This window comes from Sus scrofa, chromosome 8 (genome assembly GCF_000003025.6).
Source record: "Sus scrofa isolate TJ Tabasco breed Duroc chromosome 8, Sscrofa11.1, whole genome shotgun sequence".
In the NCBI taxonomy this organism is placed as follows: Eukaryota; Metazoa; Chordata; class Mammalia; order Artiodactyla; family Suidae; genus Sus; species Sus scrofa.
Genome location: NC_010450.4, coordinates 76,407,964 through 76,432,630, shown reverse-complemented (window position 1 = coordinate 76,432,630; position 24,667 = coordinate 76,407,964). Strand labels below are relative to the sequence as shown.

At 45.0% G+C, this 24,667-nt stretch overlaps 1 protein-coding gene across 4 annotated transcripts in view; it reads left to right on the top strand.

Annotated features, from left to right (window-relative positions):
* LOC110262137 overlaps positions 1-24,667 on the top strand; it is a 101,687-nt gene that overhangs the window by 49,249 nt on the left and 27,771 nt on the right. Inside the window, exon 4 of one of the 4 annotated variants that reach the window (XR_002346729.1) lies at positions 21,220-22,203. The exons of 2 other annotated variants lie outside the window; for them this stretch is intronic. The gene's annotated coding sequence lies outside the window, so the exon portion shown is untranslated. Of the gene's footprint in view, positions 1-1,610; positions 2,059-21,219; positions 22,204-24,667 lie in introns of those variants that run through there. One more of the 4 variants, XR_002346730.1, reaches the window with a different exon arrangement.

Below are 24,667 nucleotides of genomic sequence, written 5' to 3'. Positions count from 1 at the left end.
AGCATCCATGAAGATGCAGGTTCGATCCCTGGCCTTGCTCAGTGGGTTAAGGATCTGATATTGCCGTGAGCTGTGGTGTAAGTTGCAGAGATGGCACGGATCTGATGTTGCTGTGGCTGTGGTGTAGGCTGGCAGCTGCAGCTCTGATTCAACCCCTAGCCTGGGAACCTCCATATGTCATGGGTACGGCCCTAAAAAAGACCAAAAAGAAAAAAAAAGAATTCAGAACTTTCCTCTACTGCTCTTTGTTGTCGTTGTTGTTGTCTTTTTATGTCTGCACCTGCAGCATATGGAAGTTCCCAGGCTAGGGGTCAAATCAGAGCTGCAGCTGCTGGCCTACACCACAGCCACCACGACACAGGGGATCTGAGCCACATCTGTGACCAACACCACAGCTTTTGGTCACGATGGATCCTTAACCCACCAGGCAAGGCCAGGGGTTGAACCCACATCCTAACGGAGACAACGTGGTTTCCTTAACCTGCTGAGCTGCAATGGGAACTCTGAGATAATGTCAATAAAGGTGTTAGCCAAGGCTGCTCCTGTTCAATTAACAGTTACAAGAAAGAAGTCCTCTGATCTGGCAAAATGAGTGACAAGAGGGTTCGTCATCATGAAATGGGTTCAAATAAAACATTCAAACATCCGGGATTCTCTCAGAGTTAGGGATCCTTTCCTGGTTTATGAAGAGTGCATTTTCTAAAAACATCTGGTTTGAATCCCTTTCCGTTCCAATAATTTGGGAAGCAATTTAAAATATCACATACCGTGAATTAGCCCGTCTATACAAACATTGTGTAGGAAAGGAGCCGTGAGTGAGTGACATCTGGAACTAGAGAACAAGGTAACTGTATACTCTTCTTTTACGTAATAAAGACAAGTGTGCAAAGTTTTGATTGTCCACCATGATGGTAGAAATGGACAGGAATATTTACTGCTGGAATTAATTATGTGTCTGAGGCTATATTAGCAGTACATGTGGCTACTGATGAGAGAACAAAATCAAGGCTAGGGAGAGCTGGGCTGAGGGGCCTTTCCAGAGCCTCTCCGCTTTCCTTTCTTTTTTTTCCTTTTTTTTTTTTTTTTTGTCTTTTTAGGGCCACACCTGCAGCATATGGAAGTTCCCAGGCTAGGGGCAAATCAGTGCTGTAGCTGCCGGCCTACACCACAGCCACAGCAATGCCAGATCCAAGCCACATCTTCCACCTATGCCACAGCTCAGGGCAACGCCGGATCCTTAATCCATTGAGCGAGGCCAGGGATACAACCTGCATCCTCATGGATACTAGTCAGATTCATTTCCACTGAGCCACGGTGGGAACTCCAGCTTTTCCTTTCAATGGAATAAAACCCAGCAGAAGTGACACGTGTGCCTGTGTGCCTGTACGTGTGCGCGCGTGCATGCACATGCACACACAAGGCTATCACCCAGAGAGCAAAGATGCCCCTATCAAGAACAAAAGTTAAGCAGAGCCCACACAGAGAAAGTTTGACAGCAAACCCAGGGTGTTTTATCAGCCAGCGACCTCTGAGCAGGATAGGAGACTTGTTTTAAGGTAATAAAAACACTGGATGCTGTAAACATCCTCTCTCTTTCTCTGGGAGCTTAGGGGACAGCTCAGCCCAGCAAAGAATCAATCGAGAGAGGGGATGGAGGGAGAATTTCCAGGATAACAGGTGGCCACTGCAGGCCCTTGTGATCGTGTGCTCCTGGAGGAAACGCTGGCCTTCTGCTCCACAGTCTGAAACGCAGTGACCAGGAATCTGTTCCTAAAGGGAACACTTCGGGCAACTGCAGGTGGAGAAAGAAAATTAACAAAACGCCTTCATGCAAGGAAATAACCATTTTGAAAATGACAAGCATGGACGGGGAAGAGCATGAAGTCGAGCAGGGGATCCTTTAATGAAAACATCGGGGCAAGAAAAGGAGAGGATCCTGACAGGCCAGCAGAGACACAAGGGCCTCAGTGAAGTCCTCTGTGAGGAAGGATTAAATATTAATACCAGAACTATATACAAAAACACATTATTATATGTATATAAACATACATTATAAATATAATATTGATAAAATAATAAAATATATGTATGTATATGCTATTATAATATATAAAATAATATAATAAAATATGCGTGTGTATAATAATATAAAATTATGCATGTGTGTATATATAATGCGTACACACACACCCACACGCACACACACACACACACACACACATATTTTGATTGGGTCAACTATTGGGTTAACTATTTGGTTACCTCTGTACTGTTAGTTGCCATGGTATAGATTTGATCAATCTCAACTTATTTGGGGGGTCTTTATAAAGACCCCAATTTTTTTTTAATCTGAGACTTTGTTAAAGAAAAAGCTGTCCTCCACAAAGCCAACTTGAATCACAGTCAAGGTCCCGGGATGGCCAGACCGGGCCACAGCACCCCTTAGAGAACAGAGGTGGGCGGGGACTTGTTCCTGCCCAGGTGGGTTTTACTCCACACTGACGCGAGTGGATGTTAATAGAACATGAGCGCTTCTGATCCTAAAGTGAGAGGTTGAAGAAATAAGGAAAAGGACCAGTGGTAGGTTCTGGCTTTGCCATCTCTTTGACAACTATCTTTCATCCTTCCAAAGTCTGCGTTTGTCTGCTAGGCTGCAGTCTCCCAAGACCACTGGGAGCCTTTGCTGGGGACAGCACCCAAGATATGATGACGTTCATTCTGGAGGAGTGATGACGAAGCTGAGCGTTAGGAAAACTGGATTTGAGTTCATGACCTGTACTAGGAAACAGCTGAGTGACCTTGCTTCTGTCCCCTAGTGCTTTCACCTTGCTTCATGGTCTGATCCTGCTGACATCCTTCTCCCGTCAGACCCAAACCCTTCTCTGGCTTGACTCCACCTGCCCTCAATTTCTATGGTTCATTGATTCCTCAACTCAACTTTGGGAGCTCTTGGTGCTTTGGACCCATACCCTTGGCTAGACATGGTGGGGCTTCTTTCCAAGCAAGTCTTTCAGCTGCAGAGCATCCGAGACATTTCTCTGCTCCATGTAGCTTTCCTCTCCCATCCCCCATTCCTGCCTATGAAGTGTCTGGGGCCAAGTCAGATCCTGAACCCGCCAAGAAACATCCTCGGAGCCTCTTAAAATACTCCCTCTGTCCACATATGCATCACTCTCCCTCCTGCCCCTCCTTTTTTTTTTTTTTTTTTTGTCCTTTTAGGGCTGCACCTGCAGCACATGGAAGTTCCCAGGCTAGGGGTTGAATCAGAGCTGCAGCTACCGGGTCTACACCACTGCCACAGCAACATGGGATCCAAGCCGTGTCTGCAACCTACACCACAGCTCAGGGCCACGCCAGATCCTTAACTCACTGAGCAAGGCCAAGGATCTAACCTGTGTCCTCATGGATACTAGTTGGATTCATTTCTGCTGAGCCACAACGGGAACTCCTTTCTGCCTCTCCTTGATGGCGGCTTCCTCAAAGGACAGAGTGACTCTTGGCCATAGCCCAGAACATATTGCTTTGTTGAGTCTGTTGAGTTTCTCTGAAAAAAATAATTTTAAGTTTTTGTTAAATAAATACCACTGGGATAAGTGTCACAGCTTCTATTTAGGTTATTTAATATACACACAACACATTCTGTTGAGTGTTTTAAAAAATTCCTTTGCTGATTCACATACTATACAAGTCACTCATTGAAAGCATACAATTCAATGTTTTTAGCGTATTTACAAGGTTGTGCAATCGTCACCACAATCTAATTTTGGAACAGTTTTGTGTCTCCAAAAAGAAACCCTGTCCCCATTAACTGTCACTCCATTCCCGTCTCCCCTCAGCCCCCTGGCAGCTGCTAATCTATTCTCTGTCTCTATGGATCTCCTTATTCTGGGCATTTGGTGGTGTTTTATGATCCAAGCTTTATGCTATTGAAACATTCAGAGGTTTTTTTCCTTTTCCTTTTTTATCTTTTGTATTTTTAGGGCCGCTCCTGCAGCATATGGAAGTTCCCAGCGAGGGGTCAAATCAGAGCTATAGCTGCCAGCCTATGGCACAGCCACAGCAACGCCATATCTGAGCCACATCTGCAACCTACACCACAGCTCATGGCAACACCGGATCCTTAACCCACCAGGCAAGGCCAGGGATCAAACCTGCATTCTCATTGGTACTAGTCGGGTTCATTAACCACTGAGCCACAACGGAAACTCCAGATATTTTTTTCTTTTTAAAAGTCTGGCTCCTTTAAATAAGCCTCTGGCAAAATCCACCCTAAAAGGGAGAAATCATTAATCAAGCAGGAGGAACACTGAGTGACCTTTTTAAGTGTACTTGTATTTTCACAGCAAATAGCAACACCATCGCACAAATAAATGACTCTTACTTGAGGGGAAGACACTTTGGGTGAATGTTGTACATGAGAGCAGCTGTTCTCTTCCAAGACTGGTTTTCAGTTCTGGAATTTTCTGACCCTCGGCATACCTTGATTGGAGAAAGTGTCAAGTTTCTGAGAAAGGCCAAAAATTCACTATACACTGTCTCACAAATAGGATGAAGGACAGCTTTCCAATAATCCATGAAAATTTTCCTGAGAATCAAACCCATCCTCTTAAAGAAACAAGAGTCAAGTTTACTACCAATTTCATAGAGTCTAAGATGCACATTTTTCCACTTTTTTTTTGACCTTTTTAAGGCTGCACCCACGGCTTATGGAAGTTCCCAGGTTAGGGGTTGAACTGCAGCTGCAGCTGCCAGCCTACACCACAACCACAGCAACACAGGATCCAAGTCGTGTCTTCAACCTACACCACAGCTCCTTAACCCACTGATAGAGGCCAGGGATGGAACCTACATCCTCATGGATCCTAGTCAGGTTTGTTAACCACTGAGCCATGATGGAATGCTCACATTTTCCACATTTTAATGCATTTTCAATGGGGATGCTCCTTACAGTTGCTCCTGGCCCGATGGCCATCATGAAGGAGTTGTCATTGCAGCACAAGCACAAACCTGTCACAGCTGTTCACGGGGCATTTCACTTGAGATGTGTGCATGTTTGGCACCACCTGTACTGAGTCCCCAGGCCACTTACATTACGATGTCCTCAGGAATTTACTCTATGATTTGACAGTGACATTCTCTGTAACTATGGCTCTTACAACACAAAGGATGACATCATGTGAAGAAACACAGATACGGAGTTCCCATTGTGGCTCAGTGGTTAACGAATCCGACTGGGAACCATGAGGTTGCGGGTTCGGTCCCTGGCCTCGCTCAGTGGGTTAAGGATCCAGCGTTGCTGTGAGCTGTGGTGTAGGTCGCAAACGCGGCTCAGATCCCGCCTTGCTGTGGCTGTGGCGTAGGCCAGTGGCTACAGCTCCGATTTCAACCCCTATCCCAGGAACCTCCATATGCCACGGGAGTGGCCCAAGAAAATGGCAAAAAGACAAAAAAAAAAAAAAAAAAAAAAAAAAAAAGAAAGAAAGAAAGAAAAAAAATAAACAGATACGGTTGATGGCTGATTAAAAAGTGATTCAAGGAGTTCCTGTTGTGGCTTGGCAAGTTAAGAATCCGACTAGTATCTATGAGGATTTGGGTTCGATCCCTGACCTCACTCAGTGGGTTAAAGGTCTGGCGTTGCCACAAGCTGTGGTGTGGGTCACAGATGTGGCTCAGATCTGTCATTGCTGTGGCTGTAGTATAGGCTGGTAGCTACAGGTCCAAGTCAATACTAGCCTGGGAACTTCCATGTGCTGCAGGTACAGCTATAAAAAGAAAAAAAAAAGTGATATAGAAGACTCAGACTCTGCATGCAAAAAAGGTTTAGCAACACCCCAGCTTGCTATTTTTATGTGTGTACAAGAATATGTGACTGTTTAAAAATCCATGTTGAGTTCCCTAGCAGCTCAGCAAGTCAAGGATCTGGCATTGTCACTACTGTGACAAGGGCTCGATCCCTGGTCTGAGAATTTTGGCATGCTGTGGGCATAGACAAAAATTAAAATTAAAAGATCTGTGCTTAACTAAGTCCAAAAGAGTATTTTCAAACTGATTTTTCAAAGCTTGTGTCCGAGTTTAATTAGTAGATCTTTGTTTCTTTCTTAGTGGTACATAAAATAACAATACATTTTGATTTTTTTTTATTTTGTCCTTTTAGGGCAGTACCCAAACCTGTGGAGGTTCCCAGGCTAGGGGTCGAATTGGAGCTGTAGCTGCCGGCCTATGCCACAGCCACAGCAATGCGGGATCCGAGCCACGTCTGTGACCTACACCACAGCTCACGGCAATGCCAGATCCTTAACCCACTGAATGAGGCCAGGGATCGAACCCACAACCTCATGGTTCCTAGTCGGATTCGTTTTCGCTGCGCCACAACAGGAACTCCTGCATTTTAGAATTTAATCCTGCATCTTAAATTCCATCTAGCCCTGGTGTTTTAGCTCTTTCCATGCCCTTGGTGATTGGAGAAGAGGCTAAGGGATGGAGCCGACTTCTCAGTGAGCCAGCAAGGCTAGAAAAATGAGTCTTACGCAAGGAACTTTGGAGGTTGCTTCTCATTCCCTGGCACTTGCACAGAGAACAACAACAACAACAAATCATGCTGGAGACGAGCAAGCAGGGATACATGAGGTCCAAGTGGGATTTCTTTTTCAGAGTGCTGGCCAGCAGCCTGGAGACGCTCTATAAGCTCCTGGAATCCTCCAGAGGATTGCTGAATGCCATAAACTATATGCTGACATCATCCCTGTCTGGGCAAAGACAGGATCAGCAGCCACCCAGGAACGGCCCTGCAGAATCCCTAATGAACTAATCACCGTAAACCACAGCAGGAGAGGAACCAGCTAGTGTCACCCTGCTTCTGCCCAGGACTTTCACCTCCCAGTCCCCAATTAACTGTACAGTCACATCTGTGTCTCCTGCCAAGCTCTCCTGTATAGGAATTTATCACCTCCTGTTCTGCTTTTCTTCCCAAATGTGAATCAGAAACCAACAGTAACATTTAAAAAGGCACTTGCAGCGAATCCAATTATGCGCCCAAGCACCTTTACATGGAACGAGTGAATTCTTGTGCCTTTCCTTTTGTGGCTTTATTAACGATGCTGGCCCAGAAGCTGGCTGCTAACTGGGGCCAAGAAGAAGAAACGCTTGTTTATGTGCTGGGTACTGCTCTGAGGACGTCATTTGATCCTCCCAAGAATCCTGGGAGGCAAGGGCTGTCATTACACACTTTATAGATGAGGAAAGTGAGGCCCAGGGAAGTTAAGAAACTTACCCAAGGTCACCCAGACAGAAGAGATGAGGATTGAAGCCAGGCAAGGTGGCTCCCGCCCAAGTCTGTGACAATCAGATTCTTCACTGTGTCCTTTTGTAGGTAAAGAATGCAAAGCTTAGCTAGTCCTATGGTTTTCACACCTTTAAAACCAGTCGGACTTGGAGCTCAGTGTGTAGAAATGATCCAAAGAGGCCCTGCTTGAAACAGGGGAAAGGCCCTGTGGGCATTGCCTTGGTCTGGCCTTCCTCCAACCCCTGGGGTGGCCTTGGGCATGTTCTGAGACCCCAGGGGCTTCTGGAAAACCTTTTCCTAAATGCCTCTACTTCTTGACAAGTTCCCCCAGATCCCAGGGAAGCTGCTAATTTCCCCAGGCTGCAAAGCTCATCTTGGCAGACCTTGGGCAGGGCCCAGCTCTCCTGACCAGCCCCTGGCTGGCTGGCCCAGCCCCAGCGCACTGTCTCTGCATGTCAGTGAGTGCTGGCTATGGCTAACGCTGCGCTTAATGAGGACAAACAAATGTGCTCACCGCATCGAGTTCAAGTGTGAATGATGCGATCATTCTGCTCCTGCTTCACAATCCTTTCTCTGGAAAGATCTTAGGGCAGATGTTGCAGCATTTTAAATATCAGCTCCCAGCTAGCAGCGGCAGGCCTGGGGACAAGTCCTCGAAATTGGGGCCGCAGAGGGTTTCTCACTGGAGTTCATTGCAGTTAGTCTGATCTTGCAGGGACTCTCTTGTGCGGCAATTACTATTGTTTCACCCCAGACATTGTTTGGAAGTCTGTCTTTCTAACCTGTCCCTAATAAGATAGGGGAGAGAAATCCTAAACTTCCTGTGAAATCGTGAAGGGCTCGTTGAGGCTGGTAATATCTCTTTTTCTGGGAGTATAAATCCCCCCACCATTTTTTTGTTTTTTTTTACGGCCAGACCTGAGGCATAGGGAGGTTCCCAGGCTAGGGGTCAAATTGGAGCTGCAGCTGCCGGCTTACACCACAGCCACAGAAACACCAGATCCAAGCCACATCTGCAACTTACACAACAGCTCAGGGCAACTCAGGATCCTTAACCCACTGAGCGAGGCCAAGGATTGAACCTGCATCGTCATGGATCCGAATCGTTACTGCTGAGCCACATTGGGACCTCCCCCAACTTCTTATGATCACTTCGTATATTCGCAAAAGCCAGCAAAGCGTCACTGTTTTGCAAAGCATTGCCACTTGAAAATGACTCTGTGTCCTCCCCATGAAAATGCATGAGTCTTTCCTTCTCAGCAGGTGCTATCGAGAACTTTCCTGAGGGCTCAACCCAGATAGATGGAATGATTGGCCATAAAGTATACTAGTAATGTACAATTACCACTGTGTATTTTTAAGTTAATAGAGAAATGAATTCTTTGATTGCAACACTTTCCTTTTTGTTAACTGAAGTTTGGCTGCCTGACCTGGTCGGATAACAACTTCTTCAGAACTCTGGTCCCATGCATAAAAACACCCAGGCAGGCTTGCCTCCCTTTCTGGTCCTCTTGGATACTGTTTTGCTAACTTCAATAGTGGGATTTCTGTACACTAGAAGGAAAAAAAGGAATTAAGTTTTTATTCATACAGATTCTAAAAATTCCATGTTCCTGGAGTTCCTGGAACTCAGGAACTCAGGAACTCCCCCTGGCTCAGCAGGAACAATCTGACTAGCATCCTTGAGGATGTAGGTTCCATCCCTGGCCTCGCTCAGTGGGTTAAGGATCGGCATTGTCGTGAGCTGTGGTGTAGGCTGCAGACGCGGCTTGGATCTGGGGTTGCTGTAGCTGTGGCGTAGGCCAGCGGCTACAGCTCTGATTTGACCCCTAGCCTGGGAACTTCCATACGCCATCAGTGCAGCCCTAAAAAGACCAAAACATAAAAAAATAATAATAATTTTAAAAAATTCCATTTTCCTGTTTGTGAATAAATACGTTTTATTTAGTCAAATGTATCCACAGTATTGTGGATTGTAGATCTTCAGGCACCCTCAGATATGTCTGTCTCTGTCTTTTGTACACTTGGCCAAGTTGTTTATGCTCACACTTAATTTCTCTCTGGAAGTAATGCCATATTGATCATTAAGAAATATGAATTCCATCTCACTCTGGCTCAAGATCAGGGAGGTTTGAGCCATAACTTGGGAAACTGTGGGGAAAGCAAGCTGCTCGGTTATGAAAGACATCGTTGATGTAGGAGGCTAATCCCTCAGCTTTGTGTCGAGGTGGCCGTCTTCCTGGCTCACACTCAAATCTTAAGTCTGAAGTCTGGGGCACAAATAAGCAGTGGGTAAACATTTTTTGGTCTTGATGCAACCAAGTGTAAAAGAAAAAAAATACCGCCCCTCAGAAGGTATTCTACTAACAATAAATGCTATTAGAATTGCCTCATTTCTTCCAGTAATTTTTTCTGACTTTTAGTTTCATTTTTAGTTGAGAATCAGTCCAAGAAGGCAAAACTTTTTTAAAAGATTTTTATTTTTTCCATTATAGTTCATTTACAGCATTCTGTCCATTTTTACTATACAGCAAAGTGACCCAGTCATATATATATATTATTTTTCTCACATTATCCTCCATCATGTTTCATCACAAGTGACTAGATATTGTTCCCTGTGCTATACAGCAGGATCTTCTTGCTTATCCACTCTAAATGCAATAGTTTGCATCCATTAACCCCAAACTTTCAGTCCATCCCACTCCCTTCCCTTCCCCCTTGGCAACCATGAGTCTGTTGTCCATGTCCATGAGTTTGTTTTCTGTGGAAAGTTTCATTTGTGCCATATTTGGATTCCAGATATAAGTGCTATCGTGTGGTATTTGTCTTTCTCTTTCTAACTTACTTGACTTATTATGAGAGTCTTTAGTTCTATCCATGTTGCTGCAAACGGCATTATTTTGTTCTTTTTTATGGCTGAGTAGTATTCCAATGTGTATATGTACCACATCTTCTTAATCCATACATCTGTTGATGGACATTTAGGTTGTTTCCATATCTTGGCTATTGTGAATAGTGCTGCAATAAGGGTGCATGTATCTTTTTCAAGGAAAGTTTTGTCCAGATATATGGAGAAGAGTGGGATTGCTGGATCATATGATAGTTCTATATTTAGTTTTCTGAGGAACCTCCATACTGTTTTCCATAGTGTTGTGCCAATTTACCTTCCCACCAAGAGTGTAGGAGTGTTCCTTTTTCTCCGCACCCTCTCCAGGATTTGTTATTTGTTGACTTGTTAATCATGGCCATTCTGACAGGTGTGAGATGGTACCTCATAGTAGTTTTGATTGCATTTCTCTAATAATTAATGATATTGAGCATTTTTTCACGTTCCAGTTGGCCATCTGTATATCTTCTTTGGAGAAATGTCTATTCAGTTCTTTTGCCCATTTTTCAATCAGGTTGTTGGTTTTTTTGCCATTGAGTTGTATAAATTGTATCTTTAGAGATTAAGTTTATTAGTTGCCGCATTTGAAACGATTTTTTTTCCATTCCATAGGTTGTCTTTCTTTTTTTATGGTTTCCTTTGCTGTGCAAAAAAAAAAATCTTGTCAGTTTTATTAGGTCCCATTGGTTTGTTTTTGCTTTTATTTCTGTTACCTTGGAATCTTCCAGTAATTTTTAACGCAACGGCTCTTAAGTGGAGCATTTTCAATATACAGATGTGCAATCTTCACCTAAGACCTATTAGGTTAGATTCTTTGGGGACGGGACCCAAGTAATGTGTCAAAAATAAAAATCTTTGTACATTTTTTGCTCAGCTCACCCTCATTGGCTAATAATGACTTCTCTCAAATGCTTTATTTTTGTTGTTTTTTTTTTTTTTTTCTGGCTATGGCATGCAGAAGTTCCCTGGCCAGGGATCGAACCCTTGCCATAGCAGTGAAAATGCTGAATCCTGAACCACTAGGCCACAAGGGGGCTCTGATTTTTGCACTGTAATTTTTAAAAATGTATAGTGTACAACATGATGACCACAAGTAGCACTGCTGTATGATACATAGGAAAGCTGGTAAGAGAGTAAACCCTGTGCATTCTCATCATGAGGAGAAATTGTTTTCCTTTCTTCTGTATTTTCTTTTTATTGTATCTGAATGAGAAGAGAGATAGAAGCTGAACCTCTGGTGGTAACCATTGCACAATATTGCTGTATGCCTTAAACTTACATAGGGAGACAAGTCAATAATTTCTCAATAAAACTAGGAAAAATGTGGAGTTCCTGTCCTGGCACAGTGGAAACGAATCTGACTAGGAACCATGAGGTTGTGGGTTCGATCCCTGGCCTTGTTCAGTGGGTTAAGGATCTGGCGTTGCCATGAGCTGTGGTGTAGGATCCCACATTGCTATGGCTATGGCTGTGGCTGTGGCTAGCAGCTGTAGCTCCGATTAGACCCCTAGCCTGGTAACCTCATATGCAATCAATGAGGCCCTAAAAAGACAAAAGACAAAACAACAACAACAACAACAACAAAAAACTCTTGCCTGCTGCTGACTGGATGCAATGACTTGGTGCCAAGAGCCAGCAGGAGACAGGTGCCTCTATGCCACCAAATCCTGGCTTGGCCTTTGTCACTAACAGGCAGTCTTCAGTAGAGGCTGAGCACTGAGCAGACAGCAGAGCCTCTGACCCGTGTAGGTCCTTTTCCCTGGAGAGGACCCCAGAAGCCTTGGGGTCAGCAGAACATCCATGGAGCAGGTCTTCCAAAGCTGCCAGCCCCAGAGTGTGCATGATGCAAGGGTAAGAAGCGGTTAGACAACAAACAAAAGGTAGGCTAGATGGTACCAAGTACAGGTTAATATATTGTAGTTTCCTACGGCTAGGAAGTCATTTTTACACAAAGAGCGTTTCCTCCCGGGTCAAACAACACTCTTTCAAAATGGCAAAACCTAAAATGAGAAGGAATAACAATAGGAATCACCATCTCCTCTGAGCTATGGTTTTCTATGTGCAGCTGCCCAGAGCGAGTAGCTTGTAAAAATCAACCACTGTGACGGTTCATGCATAGGCTCTGCTGATTTTACAAGGATATAATGATGCAGCCGCCTCTCCAAGGGCAGGCTCCAGCCTGACATTTGCACAGCCAGCAGAAATAATTTCTTGCAGGAGATAGAATTTCGTTGTTTAGCAGAGGTGCATCAAAGGAAGTTGCATCCTCAGACACACACGCTGCCTCCCAGCCCCTCACTCCCCTTGACTGCTTCCCTTTAAATTAATAGACAGCCAGCAAGTAATCAATTCCTTTTATATAGGATGACATAGGAGATTCTATAGGTCTCCCTGGTAGGAATATTTATCATGTGAGGCAGACATGGGGTTTTAAAAAATGTATTATTTTTTTTCTGAATTATCAAAGTAAATTGTATTTAACACAGAGATGTTGAAAAAATTAAAAAATTTGAGGAGTTCCCATTGTGGCTCATGGGATAATAACCTGACGCAGTTTCCTTGAGGATGTGGGTTTCAAACTCTGGCCTCGCTTAGTGAGCTAAGGGACCAGCGTTGCCACAAGCTGCAGGGTAGGTCTTAGATGCCTCTTGGATCCAGCATGGCTGTGGCTGTGGTGTAGGCAGGCAGCTGTAGCTCCGATTCGACCCCTAGCCTGGGAACTTCCATATGTGCAAGTGTAGCCACAAAAAGAAAAAAAAAAGAAAAAGTAAAATTTGAAAAAGTACAAAAGTAAATTCTTAATTCAATCATCCAAATATAACCATTCTAAAAATTTAGGAGTTCCCATCATGGCTCAGTGGAAATGAATCTGATTAGCATCCATGAGAATGAGGTTCAATCCTTGGCCTTGCTCAGGGGTTAAGGATCCAGTGTTTTCATAAGCTGTGGTGTAGGTCGCAGATGCAGCTTGGATCAGGCATTGCTGTGGCTGTGGTGTAGGCTGGCAGTTGTAGCTCTAATTTGACCCCTAGCCTGGGAAACTCCATGTGCCTCAGGTGCGGCCCTAAAAAATAAAAAAATAAAAATAAAATTTTAGTGTACTTTGCAGCCTCTTACATAGTTGGTATTACAGCCTATATTCAGTTAGTGTTCTCCTTTCTTGTCTAATATTATATTGTGCATGCTGGACATGTAGTTGCTTCTTTTTGGTGATTATGAATAACTTCACAGTGCATCTCCTTGTATGAAATCTTTAGTCTACATTTCTGATTATTTCCTTAAGGTAGATTTCTAGAAGTGGAATTTCTGGATCAAAAGATAGAAATGAGGACCGGTGTGGCTCAGCAGGTTAAGGATCTGGTGTTGTCACCACTGTGGTGTGAGTTTGATCCATGACCCAGGAACTTTCACGTGCTACAGGATGCCTCCCCCCAAAAAAAACCCTAAAACCAAAACCCAACAAAACAGAAAGATAGAAATGAACATCATGGCATTTAAACACAGGTTTTCCAGGTTCCTTGGAACACACATCACTGTGTTTACTGATTATGTACAGCTGATTTTGGATTAGGACAAAACACCTGCCCTCGGCTTTTTTCATTTCAATACTTTTGGGAAGCTGTTCTTTTTTTTTTTTTTTTTTTTTTTTTGTCTTTTAAGGGCTGTGCCCATGGCATATGCAAGTTCCCAGGCTAGGGGTCTAATCGGAGTTGTAGCCACCAGCTTACGCCACAGCCACAGCAACACCAGATCCGAGCCGTGTCTTCGACTCATACCACAGCTCATGGCAATGCCGGATCCTTAACCCACTGAGCGAGGCCAGGGATCGAACCTGTGTCCTCATGAATACTAGTCAGATTTGTTAGCGCTGAGCCATGACAGGAACTCCTTGGATGCTATTCCTGTGGTGGACTTGCTGCTTTCTCTAGAGAACAGTAGATTGAATGATGGGACCCAGCTATCCAGCTTCCTTTAGTCCCTGCAGATCTTCTTGTGAACCACATGAACAGGGTCTCTGGTTCTGTGTGTTCCAGTGGGATTCAACAAATGAGAGACTCTGGCCACAAACGGAGGATGAAAGGACAAAGAATTTGGACCTTTAGCCCCTAGACTATTCCCTGAAGAATTACTATGGGTTGGCTGAATCCTTTTTTTTTTTTTTTCTTTCTTATCTGCTTTTTAAAAAAATTATGCTAATAAAAAATAACATTTAGACTTTTAACCATTTTTAGTGGTAACCATTAAGTACATTCACAGAGTCATGAAGTCATCACCACCATCCATTTCAGAACTTTTTCATCATCTCAAACAGAAATTCCACCCTCATGAAGCAATAATTCTGCATCTGGCCTCCCTTACCCCCTGGTGATCGCTATACTGCTTTTCATGTCTATGGATCTGGTTACTCTAGGTATCTCTTATTAGAACCATCATACAATGTTTGTCCCTTTGTGCCTGGCTTATGTCACCCAGAAAAAATGTCTTCAGGGTTCATGCATGCAGTTGCATGTATCTGAATTTCATTCCTCTTTAAGGCTGAATAATATTCCATTGTTTAGATAGACTGCATTTTGTTGATCAACTTATCTGTTGATGGAAGTTTGAGTTTTTTCTACCTTTTGGAGATGGTGAATAATGCTGCTATGAACATTGCTGGACAATGTCTGCATCTTTTCCAAGGCATAATGACTTTCAGGTGGTCCTGTCCATACAGCTACCCTCTGCTTGTTCCAATAACATGCCTTTTCCTTGGCCCTTTAAGGTTAGAGTGGGGAGTTCCTGTCATGGCTCAGTGGAAACAAATCTAACTAGTATCCAGGAGGATGCGGGTTCGACTCCTGGCCTCTCTCAGTGTGTCACATACTGGTGTTGCCACAAGATGTGATGTAGGTAGCAGATGGCAGCTCCAATTCAACCTCTATTCCAGGAATTCCATATGCCACAGGTGCAGACGTAAAAATGAAAAAAATTAAATTAAATTAAAAATAAGAGGATTTCCTGTCCTGGCACAGTGGTTAACTAATCCGATTAGGAACCATGAGGTTGTGAGTTCCATCCCTGGCCTTGCTCAGTGGGTTAAGGATCCAGCGTTGCCGTGAGCTGTGGTGTAGGTCGAAAACACGGCTCAGATCCTGCGTTGCTGTGGCTGGGGGGTAGGCCAGTGGCTACAGCTCCGATTTCCACTGTGACACGACAGGAACTCCATGCCCTAATCTATTTATGTTCAAAATTCTGTAGCAACCAAAAAAGGCTAAGATTGGGAAGCTACCAGCATGCCACCTTCGTACTTTGAAAAGCTGCTTCATCTGCAATACTTCTCCTAGTATGTCTTCTAAGGTATACAAATCCAGCTGTCCTGATGTGTGATGGTAAAGGCCAGGGCTGTATTTCGAGGCCGCTCCCCCTCACTCCTGTCCCCACCCCCCCACCTCCCACTCCCCACCTGTCTCTCCTGGCAAACAATGGCTGCAGAGTTAAATGATGCTCAGAGAAAAAGTCCAAAGCCGGGAGTGGCGGTGGGGGCCGGTGCTGAAAGTCCAGGTAAGAAAACAGGTTTTATCTACCTGACTTTGTAGCCAAAGACAGCCACGAATTCAGAGTAGTAAATTATTCTAATATTCTTTGCTTATTACCCTATTTCTATCCTCAATCCTTCAAGGTGGTAGTTTCAGGCAATTCACTTAACTTCCCTCATTTTCAATTTCTTCATCCATTAAAAAGAGCAAGAAAATATTTTGCTGCACTAAAAAGCATCTTAAGATCTCAGCAAATTAAAAAGTATTTAGCTTGTGAATTCCAAATTACAAATGAGGAAACGCAGTGCAGAGGAGTTTAAATGACAATTCTAAATTCAAACCTCTCTAGAACAGCAGGGTTAAGCTTCAAATCCAGGCCTCCTGGTTCTTTCTTTCTTTTTTAACAGTCCAAATTTCATTTTTTACAAATAATGAGTAGGTAGTACATCTACAATAAGAACTTCCTATTTTGAAAAATAGCTTTAGAAATAGAGTGTAGTTGAACTTTATGTTGACAAAACAGCAAAAATCTCTTTACACGAGGGCCTTCCCATTTGATCATTGCTTTAGTTTTTCCCTTCGCTCCTACAATATAACCACTTTTTTGTGTTTTGTATACTAATTTACATTAGTATGGAAGTAGATTTCTGCTCTGCTTTTTTTTTTTTTTTTTTTTTTATCGCTTTTGCCTAAGTGAATACAGGATCAGTTCTTTTTTTCCTGTCCATATTAACCTCTTTTTAAAAAGTATGATCCAGGAGTTCCTGTGTGGCTCAGTGAAAATGAACCTGACTAGCATCCATGAGGTTGTGGGTTTGATCCCTGGCCTCGCTCAGTGGGTTAAGGATCTGGTGTTGCCGAGAGCTGTGATGTAGGTTGTGGATGCAGCTTGGATCATGCGTTGCTGTGGCTGTGGTGTAAGCCAGTGGCTATAGCTCCCATTCGACCCCTAGCCTGGGAACCTCCATGTGCTGAGGGTGTGGCCCTAAAGAGACAAAAAGACAAAAAAAGAAAAAAAAATACGCAAAAAGTGTGATCCAGAGAAGAGAAAGAGGAAATGTATAAATATGATGTGGTTAAGGTTGCTTTCTGAGTAGCATTTGACAAAATTAAGAGCCGTTTTAAATTCAGAAACTCAATGGTAAGCCCTCCTGGGTCTTAGTAGATGGCCAAAATGAAGCCAGAGGTTAAGAGGAATTTAGTTAACTATAAAACAAAACAAAAACAGAGAGAAAGCAAGCAAACAAGAACAGATGCTGTGAATGCTAGACTTCCCCGCCCACTGGTGAGGCTGAGCTGGAGAGTGGTTGCCGTGGTTAGTGCAGCCAGCCAGCCCTGACATTTTAAAAGGCGAAATATCTCCAACCTTAAAGGAAGCTGGATGGCAGCTAAGTGCAAAGGAGGTGTTAAAAACGATGAGGTGGCGCAGTGGTTGACGAATCCGACTAGGAACCATGACGTTGCAGGTTCTGTCCCTGACCTCACTCAGTGGGTTAAGGATCTGATGTTGCCATGAGCTGTGGTGTAGGTCGAGGACTTGGCTTGGATCCTGCATTGCTGTGGCTCTGGTGTAGGCCAGCGGCTACAGCTCTGATTAGACCCCTAGCCTGGGAACCTCCATATGCCAGAGGGGGTGGAGGGTGCGGGGTGGGGGTGGAGCGGCCTTAGAAAAGGCAGAAAGACAAAAAACAAAAACAAAAAAAACCCGACACGGTATACTGTACACTCAGGTCAGGCCCATCACCACAAATAACCCACAGTCCGGTGCATAGCACAGGCGACTGGGAGGCCTGAACACTTGGCAGGGTTTTTCCAAACTTATCTGCAAACCGTTTTTTCTCTTCATCTTTTTTTTTTTTTTTTTTTTTTTTTGTCTTTTGTCTTTCGTCTTTTTAAGCCCACACCTGCAGCATATGAAGGTTCCCAGGCTAGGGGTTGAATCAGAGCTATAGCTGCTGGCCTACGCCATAGCCACAGCAACACAGGATCCGAGCCGTGTCTGCGACCTACACCACAGGATCCAAGCCACGTCTGCAACCTACACCACAGGCAATACTGGATTCTTAACCCACTGAGCGAAGCCAGGGATGGTACCCCCAACTTCATGGTTCTTGGTCGGATTCATTTCCGCTGTGCCACGACGAGAACTCCATCTCTTCATCTTTAAAATAGGGAGTGGAATCACTAAATTTCCTTCCTGCTCCTTAACTCAATAAAGCAATAATCTTTACTTTCTAAGCATCTTTCTAGATTCTGCTGCAAGTTGTCCTATAGCTGACTCACTTGCTTTCCTAATATTCTGAGTCTGAACTGTTGATAAATGGAGATTTGAATACATAATATTTTAAAAAACAAAAACAATAACAAATAATATTTCAGAGTGATAACATTTGGGAATCCCTTCTTTGTCTTTGGAAAAACTCGATGCTAACACACTGTCTAATCACGATAGCAAGTTGCTGCTTTGCACCAGAAATGGTTAAAAAACAGATAACTTCATTTTCAGCACATAACATACAACTTCTGTTTACTTCAAACTCAGAAATAGGTTTCTACTGGGGGAAAAATAAAAGCCCTCTCTCATCAGGCAGTGGTTTAAGAAAGCGTACTGCAGATTTTCCCAAAGCAAAAACTATACTTTCACTTCTGCAGAATGCGCAGCCTTTGACCAGCCCTGAGATGTCACTAACTTTGAAATAATTTTCAAACATGCCACACCCTGGCATTGAGTTAACTGTTGGAGTCTTTGGCAGAGGCAGAAATCACAAGCCAGTTTGGGGCAATAGGGGACAGATAAAATCGAGCATGTAGGCTCAGGACCGCTTCTGGGAAGCCAGGTGTTAACTTTAACTGCAGTGTCCTTGTTAGGTTCATTTCCTAAATGTTTGAGGCTCACTGGAAAACACCAGTGATGGTGTCCACTGATGGCCACAACTCCTTCACGTTGTGATGGATCCCTGAAACAAGAAACAAGCTTTCCATAGACCACTCAGTGAATTCAGTTCCTCTTGTCTTGCTTCTTGAAAGGAGTGTCTTTCTGATTAGAGCCATTGACTAAATGGCTAGTAGAAATGAGTTAGTCTGTTGACAAGTTACAGGGGGATGAAGTGACCGTCCTTGTGGCCAGAACCGACCCCCTCCATGGTTGAGGGGAGGTAAGGACACTCCCTCCTTTTGTCTCTGGACCCGTAGGTCTCGGAGTGTGACACCAGGTCTACTGGGTTGTGTCAGGGTGGGGGGTCCTGTTGAGAGTACAGATAAGACGTATCTCCGTGGGTGGAGAGTGGAATTTTCCTGGTGGGGAGTGTGTGTGTGGCGGGGCTGGGGAGGGGGGCGTCGGTTATTCCCAGGGACGGAGGCTGGCTTTCAGGAAGCAGCTAGAAGTGGGAGAGCAGGGCGGGCAGGCATGAAGGGCAACCCCTTCTTCTCATGGCCTCTCCCTGCCCTTGGGCCAGGATTTAGAGGTAATTCCCCATCCCCATTGCTCTGGCGGAGGGAGGGAAACGGCTGCCATCGTGGAGACCTCCTGGGAACAGGGTGGCACGCCGACGTGGAGCTCAGTGTTCCTCTTTGTGGCTTTCATTTAGGCTTGCTTTACCCATTTCTGCTCAGTTGTGGCTGGCCATGGCTGTGAGGAATTAAAGGTAGAGTCGTGAGCTTTCTCCAGGGTCAAGGGCGAAATTGTGCATTATGAGGGGAGCACTCCTGTCTCAAGTGGGATAATTCCCAAGGGATGATGAGCAAGGGAAGCAGAAGATGGCTTCGGGCCGCCAGCGCTGCTGGCACTTTTTCCTCTGTTGCCAAACTTGGAGGCAGTTCCATTGTAGTTACGCATCAGACTTTTGAGCCAGGCTTTGTGGGTTTATGTCTCCATCTGTGACTTATTGGTTGTTGACCTTGGGCAAGTTAGCCTTGCTGGCCCTCACTGTCGTTGTCTGTGAAAGGAGGCTATGACAGGTTGGTCGTACAGATTAAACAAGTTTATTGGGGAACATGTAAATGCTACTTCCGTAATAGCTTTTATCTTAAGATTAAGGATGCTGTGGATGTCCCTAGAGCAGATGCTCAGGATTCCTGAAGAAGCGGGTGAGCAGCTGCAGAAGGCAAGGCCAAGGTGAAATGCCAGTTGGAGAAGAGACAGTGTGGCCGCCACATGGCAATGAACGGGAAATGGTTAAAAAGGCCACCCTGCATGGTCCCCTCCAAGAGAAACTGTGGCAGCCCTGTTCCTGCCCAGCATGGAAAGGGCAGGAGTTAGTGCTCAGCCTAGACTTAGGATCCTTGATGGAAACAAAAAGAGTTGAATCAAATAAATCAGCCCCCATGAGATGAAAGCTTTCTATATTTTACAACATAGTCTTTTTTGGCCACCTCCGTGGCATGCGAAAATTCCCCTGACCAGGTGTTGAACCCGAGCCACAGCACTGACCCAAACCACAGCAGTGACAATGCTTGAACCTTAACCCACTGAGCCACCACAGAACTCCTATATTTTACAGCACAGTAAGCACAGACTCTAAGGATGTTTGGGGCAGCAACAGCTCATAGAGTAGCTGATCAAAAACCCTCGGTCTTAAGGGGAGTCTTGGCTCTGGTGTGCTGGCTTCTTCTCATGACATATAAGGTCTGCTGGTCCCCCACTGGATTAATTTCCTAGGGCTGCTGTAACAAACGATCACAAATCACAGAAGTGTATTCTCTCACAGTTCTGGAGCTTGCAGTCCAAAATCAAGGGGTTGTCAGAGCTGATTCCTGCCAGAGGCAAGAGTTAAGTTTCAGGATGAGCTAGGTGACCAGCTCTGAGCCTCCAGCTGCTGATGGGACTTTCTGAAGGGCCCGACTCTGACAGCTATGGGGCACCTCTGACAGCTATGGGGCGCCTCTGCTGAGGTCACCATTTGCACGGAACAGCAGGAGAGCAAACACCCAAGGGAGGATGTCACCTAAAAAACCTGTATCCCCATGTGTTTGCATTGCTCTTCCCACACCAAACTGCTGAGACTCTGTCAGGGAACTGCCTGGACTCGCAGGGCACAGCTGGTCCTGGAGAGGAGGGATGGGTCCTCTCTGGCCAGAGACCCAGCCAGCGCTCCTGAAGCTGGCCCGGCCCCTCCCACGAGGGATGGCCTGTTATTAGATGCCACCGAGAAGGACATCCCAAGCCACTTTATTTTCAAATGGCTAAGACCAAGTCAATGGTCCTTCCTTTTCATCTGGCGGGGTATTTTCTTCACGCAGCAGCACTTAGCAACGGCTTCCTCCCTCCTGATTAGTGCTTAAATTAGTGAAATGATTCCTCGGCGCCCGTGAGTCATCTCAGATGCTGACAACTGTAACCACTCCAGATGGTGAGAGCATCAGCCACCATAATGGCCTTTCCTGTCAGTGCTGGCCGAGGATTGTTCTCGGAACCGCGAGGGACAGACACAGGCTTGTAGCCTGGCCAGGTTTACAAGGTGTGGCGGCAGAGCCGTGCGTGACACTGATTCTACCGGCCCCATGTGGAAATCAGTCCTTTTTTTTTTAACCTTCAGAGTCACAACCTACCAGAGCAGCCAGAACACAGCACTAATCGTGGGAAGCAAAGGACAGAAAGATTCCTGAGACCCAGCAAAATGCCAAGCAAGAAGCAAGAAACAGCTGGCTGCCCAGACTGTCCCAGGACCGTGCTGGTGATGGAAAGGCTCTCTGTGGGCTTCTTTCTTACCATCCCCTTGATAGACTGCAGTTGTCAGAGGGAAAGACAGGCAGGCATCTCATAGGAAAGTCTTTCAGTGTAAAGAAAAGCCACCCATCAGCAGCAGCTCACAGGGACAGCAAAATGCCCAACTTCTTGGCATTTGGGATTTTCCAGGAAAGATAGGCTAACTTGAAAACAAAGTCTGTTTTTAGGATATGTGCAAGTGCCTTCAGGGAAGCTGTTTGGGTGAAGTAGGTGTTCCCCGCCCCAAATAGCTGGTTTGTTTGGTGAGCTGTAGGGGCATATTGGGTGCAGCTAAATTGATCTGAACAATTTTCAATCTTACATCATAAAAAATAGTATGGAGCAAAGCCTTCTGCCTTTAGGGAATGAAGTACTCATTTCTCAATTGGTCATTGAGAGTTAACAGCAGATTGAGTGAGCAACCCCTGAAAAGAGGAGACATTGGCTTAATTCCGTGTTGTTACAGAGCTCAGCATGCAGGTTGATATACACAGGGAGAGGTTGGCAGGCAGCTCCTTCACATAATAATATTCATTCTTCTGAATGGCTCATTAATATTGTATATATTCCTCTTTGGCCGTGCCCTCATGTCTCCTCTCTGGACTGAGTCAGGCTCCCAGGACTCAGAGGTAAAAAAGAAGAGAAAGGATAGATGTGGATTTTCATGGAGTCGACGGCAGGCTGCTGTTTATGACAGCTCCACGGCCATGAAAAATGTCAAGGAAACAAAATAGGAAGACAAATCCGTGGCAGGAATTGGTTTCGGATAACCAGTCAGCTGATTATCTCCTGAGTCTACGCCCCGTGCATCTTGGTAGGTGTGTCTGTTTCAGATCCAGGCAGTAACTCATCATTATAGCGTCTTTCGTTCTCCCAACCCCTCACCTCCTGCAGTAGGAAAGTTTATATGCACAAGCCATTTTGTCTTTGCCATCTAATTACCTGAAGACTAAGAGGAGCATACTTATTTGGGCCAAAAAAAGTACAGCCCTCAGAGGAAAATGCACTAGACCTTGGCCTTGAAGGTGACAGGGGCTGGGCGGGTGGTGAGGGGCTTGTAGTGGCTCCAGGCTTTTCTGCAATTGCGTGTGTGTTTGTAGCAGGACCCCCAAGAGTCTGATGAAGGGGCTGAGCTGTGCCGGTATTTTCCCTGCCCACCAGGCTAGCTGCTTTCCCCAGATTTCTGAATGCTTACCGCAAAGAAGGGCACGAGGCTGTCTGTGTTATTCTCCAGACATGGACTCCTCTTTGATTGGTCCTCATTCCTGCAGAACAAAGATGCAGATGGGAAAAGTAAGAAAGGGACAGCTAAGGAGCTCTTCGGGGTCATGAGCCACAGTCAAGGGAGAGCTGAGACTCCTCAAAACATACAAGCAGTAGAGCCAAATATAGAACTTTGGGAGTTCCCTGGTGGCCTAGCGGTTAAGGATCCTCCATTGCCACTGCTGTGACTCAGGTTGGATCCCTGGCTGGGGAACTTCCGTATGCCTCAGGTGCATCCCAGAAACAAAACACAACAAAAAAGAACTTTGGCTGTAGAGTCAGACTGCCCTACCTGGAATCTTGGGTCTCCTGGAAAATTAATACAATCCTAGTACTTTCTCAGGCTGTGGCTGAGAAGCCGCAATGAGTTGGTTCAGGTGGATTACTTAGACTGTTGCCTGGCACAAAGTGAGTTTTAAGCCACTACTTAAAACTACAAGAGTTCAACTCTTGTACTGAGCAGTTGCTGATTTAAAGGGCCCCAAATGCCCAATGGTACCATCACCCTAGATCAGCAATAAGAAGACCACATCAGGGAAAATTAAGTCTCTGGCCCCTGCCTCTCCTCTTAGTGAAGGGAGCAGGTGTCTGATAGTAATTGCTGGGGCAGACACTCTTGGGTGGAAAACTGAAAGACCTCCTCTCCCAGGACCTAGAGTTGGTCCTGCCTCGCCTGTTTGGTATCAAGGCTTTGGGGCTCACTTGACGCTGTGAGGGGATGCTAAAAATGCCTGGTATGCCAGAGCATACCCCTTGCCAGAGTACTCACTCGTTGAGGTGGTGTGGGAACAGCTGGGCAAATGTCAGAGGCACCCTCTGCTCAAGCCTCGCCAGTGCGTGGTGGCGATGGGCAGAAGAAGGTCAATGTGAGCAGCTCAGCCCGGGAACCCTGACGCCTGCCCCGCGGACCACTTTTCTCAAAATAACAGGCTCCTCTCTTCCATTTCTCTTTTTCTTCCTCCTTTTCCTCCTCCTCCTTCTTCTTTGAGAATTTATTTGAACCATGTTTTCAAGGAAGACTCAACACGTTGAGACAGATAAGAGCTTACTGTGGATTTCGAAGAGTCGTCCTCAGATATCTCTTCTTGAAAACGATCTGGGGTGCTCATTAAAACTGCCGATTAAAAAACAATAATAGGGAGTTCCCGTCGTGGCGCAGTGGTTAACGAATCCGACTAGGAACCATGAGGTTGCAGGTTCGATTCCTGCCCTTGCTCAGTGGGTTAACGATCCGGCGTTGCCGTGAGCTGTGGCGTAGGTCGCAGGCGCTGCTCGGATCCCGAGTTGCTGTGGCTCTGGCGTAGGCTGGCGGCTACAGCTCTGATTAGACCCCTAGCCTGGGAACCTCCCATATGCCGCAGGAGCGGCCCAAGAAATGGCAAAAAGACAAAAAAAAAAAAAAAAAAAAAAAAAAAAAGCAATAATAATAGGAGTTCCCATCATGGCGCAGTGGAAACAAATCTGACTGGGAACCATGAGGTTGTGGGTTCAATCCCTGGGCTCACTCAGTGGGTTAAGGATCCAGCATTGCTGTGGCTATGGAGTAGGCTGGCAGCTGTAGCTCTGATTCGACCCCTAGCCTGGGAACCTCCATATACCACAGGTGCAGCCCTAAGAAGAAAAAATAATAATAATAAATAAATAAATGTGAGATAAAATAAAAATTAATAAATTATAAAATAATAAATAAAATTAATAAATTTAAAAATTAAAAAAAATAATAAAATAAAAACTAAAAAAACCCTGCCAATTCCTGGGCCCAACCCCTCTAGGGTGGTGACCCAGGACTTTGAATTTTTTTGTTAATAATGATTTTTATTTTTTCAATTTTAGTGGGTTTACAGTGTTCTGTCAATTTTCTACTGTACAACAAAGTGACCCAATCACACACATATATACATTGTTTTGCTCACATTATCCTCCATCATGCTCCATCACAAGTGTGACTTTTGAATTTTTAAGAAGTTGCTCAGATGCCTTTTATGCACAATCGAGTGTGAGAACTGTTGACTCAG